This window comes from Ictidomys tridecemlineatus, chromosome 2 (genome assembly GCF_052094955.1).
Source record: "Ictidomys tridecemlineatus isolate mIctTri1 chromosome 2, mIctTri1.hap1, whole genome shotgun sequence".
Classification (NCBI taxonomy): Eukaryota; Metazoa; Chordata; class Mammalia; order Rodentia; family Sciuridae; genus Ictidomys; species Ictidomys tridecemlineatus.
In genome coordinates this window covers 87,997,695-88,005,169 of record NC_135478.1, presented here as the reverse complement: position 1 = coordinate 88,005,169, position 7,475 = coordinate 87,997,695, and the positions used below count along the sequence as shown (strand labels likewise).

At 53.9% G+C, this 7,475-nt stretch overlaps 1 long non-coding RNA gene across 1 annotated transcript; it reads left to right on the top strand.

Moving 5' to 3' along the window:
* Positions 1–771: 771 nt before the first annotated feature.
* On the top strand, positions 772–4,727 carry LOC144369864 (uncharacterized). Its single transcript, XR_013429694.1, has 2 exons — positions 772–1,790; positions 2,635–4,727. It is a non-coding gene; the product is annotated as an uncharacterized LOC144369864 (long non-coding RNA).
* The last annotated feature ends 2,748 nt before the right edge of the window (positions 4,728–7,475 follow it).

Here is a 7,475-nt window from a genome sequence, read left to right as displayed (position 1 = left end):
AGTCACGGAAGAAGGCAGACAAAGCAGGAAGGCCCCAGTGAGCTCTGGTACGTCTGTCCTCAGCTACAGAGACACACACCTGGAGAAATTTTGAACCAGGGTTTTATTTGCTCTGAGGCTCAGTTTTTTCATTAATCCCAAAATGCCGAACTCTCCGATTACTCTCAAGATCCCGCAAGGCAACGTGTGTAGACTGCGTGTCGCATTCTGACCCAGGAACATGCAGTCTGCAGTTGGCGCTCGCTGCATGCAGACGGGATTAGATTATTTCTCACGACTCCCTAAGGGATCCCCATTTTAAACTTGTGCAAACCAAGGCTCGGGGAACCATGTAACTTGGGACTCTACGTGACACATACTGGGTGCACAGAGGCGCCAGAGTGTGCCAGACACCACCGCCAGCCATCCCAACACCCCGGGACCAGGGCCCTCATACCACCCGTTCTGCAGGTGGAAAACCCGGGTGCAGAGATTGACTGACATGTCCGGGTGGTGAGAGCAAGGTGCCGAGGTCGCCCCAGGTTAGTTCCTCCAGGACCCACCTGCTGCACCAGCCATTGGAATAGTGGCCAAACAGAGGCCCCCTGGGGTGGCGCTGGTGGGGCATCTGGGAGGAGCTCAGGAGATGCAGCCACCAGCTGAGCCTGCGTCTCTCTCTCCAGGGTCTGCAGCCGGCACATCCTTGCTTCCAAAGGTGGCCCTCAGCCAGGTCCTTGTGCAGGAGATTCTGGGCCAGGCCCCAGCTGCCCTGGTGAGGATGATGTTAATGGAGGGGACGGTCCCCCAGAAGGCTGTGCTTCTTACACCCTTCCCACTGTGAGAACTCACTGGCTCCAAATGCATCAGCCATTTCACAGAAAAACGACAACAGAAGTCCGTACTTTCTTATGGGGGGAGAAAAAGAGATGAAAAGACCAGCAGCGATCCTCTCCCATGCATCTGGGACAGAGGAGAACTGCGCTCCCGTCTGTGGGTGGCCTTCTCTGAACGGCTTCTAATTCATGGAGACAAAAAATACGTAAAACAGTTTAAGGCATTGGCACACTCGGCCGGCAACCCGGCCGGTCCCCGGGGGAGCGATTCTGGCAGGGTCCTCCGGAGGCTGGCCAAGCCAGGAGGCCAGGAGGCTCACGGGAAGGCTGCAGCCTCTTTTCCCCTCCCTCTTCTGCTGATCCCTGCTTGCTGGGCCTGAGAGGTACTGGAGGGAAGTGGGTCGGCCGGGTAATTATCTGGCTGGTAATTACAGCCAGTTGTGGGGGGATATTGCATATTCCAAAGGGCCCCCAGGCCAGCTGGGGAGAGCCCTCACCCAAGATGGATTTACGGCTGGCTCCGCGGCCCGGGATGTGTGTCTTGGCTTGCGAGCTGCAGAGAGCACGGCCACTTTTATTTTCTGCTCCTCTCCTCTCTTTAATCTCGACTTCAGAAGAGAAGGACTCGGTTGTTAACTTGCTGGGATTCGGAATCTGGGCTTTTTCATGTGCGGGAGGCAGGAAGGAGCCGCCAGGGTCTGGTTCACCATGGCGTCTCTGGTGTCTCGGATACTGTGTTTCAGACTGAAATGAATGCATTCGTGGAACAGCGTGAACAAAATACCAACCCGGATTTCCAGGACACGTTCAGTCGGCCGAAGCTCCGTTATGGATCTTGTGTATCGAGGAGTGTTCCCATTATTAGCCACATTTTACAGATGAGGGAACTGAGGCTCAGAGAGGTCAACTAACGAACCCAAGGTCACACAGCCAGAAGTTGAAGCAGGCATCCAAACCTGGGCAGCCAACCACCCTTAGGTAGGGATGGGCAAGAGGCTGGAAGCTGGGATGATAGACAGATGACTTTCGGAGACATGTAATGGAATCCCATCTAGTTTCAGTGGATAAGAGAAGGGTCTGGAAAGATCAGGTTTAAGTCATGAATTTGGGATAGAAGCATGTTGTCTTGACACTTTCTTTGCCTAGGGCTCCTGCCCCACTTCTCTGTTGCTGCATTTTCTCCAGGTCTGGGAAACTTCTAAACCTCAAAAGGGCTGCACGTTCACAATCTTACACTCTCCCTCATCAGGCCTGGGTGCCTCTGGATCCTTGACCCCCAGGAAGGTGACCAGCCATCCCAGTTTGCCTGGGACTGAAGGGTCTCCCAGGATGGTGGGCTTACAGGACTAAACCTGGGACACCTTAGCTGCTGTCTCCCTGCATGGCTTGGTAGAGTTTGATAAACAGAGTCCATCAATAGCTGCATAATATAAGTCTCTCAGGAGCATCGCCCAGAGCCTCCAGAGCTGGGCCTCAAGCATCAAGTAGAGCTGGTGTGCAATCTCCCCGCCCGCTTCCTTACCCAGGAGTGATCTGGGGCATGGTTTTTTTTCACTTCTCAGAACCTCGGTGTCTTCATCTGTGAAAACAGGAATGAAACTTCAATCTGTCTTTTAGGGTTGTGATCGGGCTAAAATGAGATCATGCATAGGAGACGCTCAGCCCAGGACATCCCTAGAGGAATGGGGAACAAGTCCCTGTCTGGGGCTGTCACCGAGTGATGGTCCTACAGAGGGCTGCGGGCTTACTGGGTAAGGCTGCTTTTCTGTGCTCATTCTTTTCTTTTTCTTTTTCCTTTGGGTTGAAAACCCACCTGTCACAGGGGCCAGAGGTGAACTGGAACAGCGTGCCAGATTCTCCCCCTCTGCTGCACGGAGGCCCCATAGGAGGACTCTCACCGCCCTTTTCCAGACAAGGAAACCGAGACCCGGAAGGTAACCCACTTGCCCACCGTCACGCAGGCCCCAGGGCCGAGGTGAGATTCCCACAGGGTGCGGGCTGGGCTCCAAGCCCAGGGTGTCCGTCACAAAACTGCTCATCTTTAGACGATGGCTCCATCACATACAGATGAGGCTCGAACCCGTATTATTTAACTCATTCCCTTTAATTTTGCATTCAGGTCTATTTGTTTTCATTTGGTTCGATTTTTAATATTTTATGTTATACCTCTGGAAGCCACATTGGAGCGAGTGTCCTCTTTCTGTGCCAGGGTTTTTCAACCTTGGCATTCTTGACATTTGGGGCTAGATGGTTCTTGGGTGTGGGGGTGGTAGGATGATAATTGGCACCCCTAGTCTCTGCTGACTGAACGCCAGTGGTACCTCCTTTGATATCTCTAGATATTAGCAAATAATGTCCCTTGCAAGGGGCAAAATTGATTCCCATTGAGAATCACTGAAATACAGCCTTTTTTTGGGGGAAAGGGGTACTGAAGATCGAACTCAGGGGCACCCGACCACTGAGCCCCATCCCCAGCCCTATTTTGTATTTTATGTAGAAACAGGGTCTCACTGATTTGCTTCGTGCCTGGCTTTTGCCGAGGCTGGCTTTGAACTCGAGATCCTCCTGCCTCAGCCTCCTGAGGCACTGGGTGAACTACACCTGTGTTTGCGGTGTGATCATTCCCAGATCCAAGTGTTGGTGCCATTTTTCTTTCTTTCTTTCTTTTTTTTTAATGGATTCTTCATGCCTACTACCCAGCCATCCTCCGCAGAAGTGATACCAATTCGTGAGGCCACCTGCCTCCACATACTTCCAAGGAACCCTTTTGCCCCTGGAATCCTTAGGAGTCCTTAGGAAGCACAGCACCTCCGCACCCACCCACAGGTGTCAGACAGAGAGGTCCTTATAGGTCATCCAAACCTATTGGTTCAAAGAGGGGACACGGAGGCTGAAGAGGGGGGATTTGCACCAGGCCGTGGAGGGGGTAAGCCCAGGTAAGGACAGCGCTCCTTGGACATCCAGGACAGCCACTCGTCATCGGTTTCCCTGGTCATCCCAGATAAGATGGCTTCGTGGAGGCGCCTGTGATGGCCTGGGGCTTTCTCCCAGGTGGTGTGGGGTTCATGATGGGTTTTACTTTTTATTTTTATTGTGCTGGCTGTGGATGAAGGGGGAACTGTGGTGGCGAGGCGGGGAGGGCTGTGTGCTGGGCAGTTGAAGGGTCGGTCAGAATTTATGGGCTTGCCGTCTGCTACGGGCTGGGTTTATGGTCCTTTGTAAATTCCCCACCGTTTCCCCCCCTTTGAAGTCAGGAGCGATGGAATCAGTGGCCTAATTGATACAGGATGGGAAGAGGCTAGGGATGCTCCGCAGAGACGGGGCCAAGGCGCTCCGGCAACCATATGCGTTTGGGCTCAGGAGCTCCTCAGACGGGAATGATCTGCTGGCCCAACACAACTCAGAACGAGCTGAGACTCTTCCCTGGGGCCTACCTGGCCTGGCCCGTGTCTGTCTCTGACATCACCTCCATCCTTTGACTTCATCCTCCTCCTTTCCTCCTCCGGCTCACCATTAACTTCTCCACTTCTTTAACGATCTGCATCTGTTCCCACCTCAGGGCCTTTGCACATGCTGTTTCCTCTCTCTGGGTTCCTTCCCAAGGGTTCTTTGGGTGGCTGGTTCCTTTGATGACTTAAGGTCTCTGTTCATATGCCATCCAGGGGAGCTCGGGAGGCTGGCCCATGATGATCTGATGAAGGAGTCTGAGCAGGTGGGCCACACAGGGCTGCGTGCACTGTTGAGGGACACTCTGGGACTTGAGTCTCTGGTGAGAAGTTGGAAGATGCGCATGAAAGAACAAGAAGCAGCAAGTGACACGGAGTTGAGGTTTACCTATATCATGGAGGAGCTGAGTGGCTGTATCAGATGTTGCTACTGAATAAATGACTCCAAACTCCGTGGTGGCACCAGTAACTGCTTGTGTAGCTAGGAGTTTGGTGGCTCTTCTGGTTCACCTGAAGACTTTTGTGGGCTGCCGATGGCTTCTGTGTCCTCGGGGACCGGCTGGTGGCAGACAGTGACACCCTGCAGCTGGCCTTTGCTCTGCGAGCTCTCTTCTGAGCCACAGCTGAGCTCAGCCGCGTCCCAGGCAAAGCTCAGGTGGCCCAGGGAGGGGACAGAGAGGGCCTGGTCCCGCTCAGTCAGTCGATCACTGTTCAGTCACCGTGGCTGCAGTGAGGCACATGTCGACTTGGGTGGAGACAGCGGAAGTGACACGGAACCTGAATATCAGCCGTGCACGGTTAAGCCAGCCGGGTTCATCCTGGGCCTCCATCTCCTGTCTGGAAAGTGGGGACCCTCGAGGCTTCTGTCCACCCCACTGTTGTGGGAGTCCAGAGCACAGGGCAATGAATGCAATGCAACGATTATTTGGCGCCACTGTGTGAAGTCTTTGTGTTGGAAACATAATGAGTTAGAAAAAAAGATCTATCGGGGAATGGAATCACAAAGGACTCTATAGGACCCTGCTGTAAGAGGCGCTTAGAATTAAAAATATGAATAATGATGCTGGTGGCTCCAACTGTGCCCCTCATTTCCCCAGGCATTCCAATACCCAGTGCCCACGGTGAACGTGGAAATTAGCCTGGTAAAGCAGTTACAAGCTCAGGCTTTCCTTGTGCTTGAATTCTGCTTCCGTCATTACTAGGCTGTGTGATCCTTGGCAGGTGGCTTAACCTCTCTGAGCCTCTGTTTTCTCTGTAAAATGGGGTCTGTGTGAGGGAGAGCTCCACATGGTTGCTGGGGAATTAAATGAGATAATCCATAGAAAGCTTTGACCAAGCCTGGCACCCAGCGAGTGCTCACTAATGCAGAATCGGAGCTCAGCGTATGTATGAATAAATGAAGGAGGAGAATAACACAAGAGAGCCAGGCGGGGACTGGGGTTAGGGGAGTACCTAGATCCACAGGTCTCTGAATCTTCTCAGTCTAGGGAGTGCATGGAACATTCTAGACTCAGAAGATGCAGACATGGCGGCATGAGGATGTGGAGAGTCCCACAGGGATCCAGAATCAGGAATCTTCAAGAGAATAGGCCTTGCCTTCTCTTTATAGTACATAGTGGGCCCTCAACCAGTGTTTGTTGAGTGAATTACTGAGCGTATGCACAAAGATTCATGCGACACATATCATCCTGTCCCCGGGGAATTGAGATCTCCTTCAGGAGACTCCCAACCCCCCAGGGCAGAGCCTGGCACATAGTAGGTCCTCAGCCAGAAAAACTGTCTGTCTGGCCCCGGAGCCCATCAACCAAACTGGTGACGGGTGCTTCAAAGAGGAGATGTCTGCCCTCTGCCCTCTGGGGCCAGGCCTCCTGTGCCTCGGCGAAGTGATTTTCCCTTCTGTGGTTTGAAGCCGGTTCCTCGACATCGTGTAAACATGGTTTTGTGTGGTTGAAAATGTATGTTAAAAATGTCACTAATTACCCAATGGCCTGTAACCACCTAATTGGTCTGTCATGTAAAGACCTAATTAGGGGCCTTGGAGAATGGGCCGATGGGAGGCCCAGCCACCAGGAGGGAGCCTTCTGGAGACTTCTTTCTCTTGAGGCCCTTTACAGACACAGGGGTCCCCTGCATCGGTGGCCAGAGGAGTGGGGGACATTCTCAGGCTTCCTCAGAGGCTCTGGCTGGGGCCGGCACGGAGCCACCAAGTTTAATGGGAACCAACTGGGCCTGCCCTCCCCCGCCCTGCAGAGCCTGCTCCTTCCAACCCAAAGATCCGCGCATGTGAGTGGCGCCCAGCCCCAGCCTCGCTCTTCAGCCTCTGCAGAGGAGGCTGAACCCCAGCTGAGCCCACCTCCAAGTCCTCCAAGGGAACCCCCTGTGCCCGGCACCTCTCCCCCCTGCCTCCAAGGACAGGGGTGGCCCTGGGTGCTCTGGTGAACGGTTCATCCCAGGCGAGATGTTGGGCAGGACTTTTCTCTGTCTCCTTGGAGATTTGTCTTTTTGAGCTCCTGGCCACATGTGGGGAGCGCAGAGCGTATTGATCACAGCTGCTCAGACAGTCGCCAGGACTTCAGAATGAGCCATGTCCGCGTCCCCTGGGCTGGTCCTGCTTCAAAGCGTTTCCCTGCCACCGGATCCCTGGCCTGGTCCTGGGGAGGGCTGGGCTGCCCTGGTCTGGTCAGCACCTGCTCAGTTCCCCTTTTCCCGAGGCTGGTGGTTCTGCCGTTTCTCCCGAGAGCCGCACAAGTTAGGGGCTGGGGGGGGGGGGAAGAGGCCTAAAGGCCCCGCCTCTTGTATCTACAAGCTTGGAGAGTATGTTCAAACCCTTTGCCCTCCTGAGCCTCAGTGGTCTAGTCTAGAAAATGGGTTTGATCATGGACCAGTAGCGAGTTGCTGCAAAGATGGAATGAGACCGGGATCTAACTGCAAGGCAGAGCCCCCGTGAAGGGTCCCTGGTGCTTATGGATCTGACTTCTCAACTGTAAGTGGGGAGAAGCGTCGACCTCGATGGGTCCTGGTGGGGCTGGAAGGGCTTCCCATGCACAGGGGATGACAAGGTGCCCGACACACTTTCAGTGGCCCGTGTGGGGATCACTGACTTCACAGTCCTTGTTGTTGTTAACATCTTTTCATTCCAGGGTTCTGGCCAACATCAGGATTGGAAATGGAGGCCTGGAGGGATCAGGTGACTTGGCCAGGTCATAGGACTGGCAAG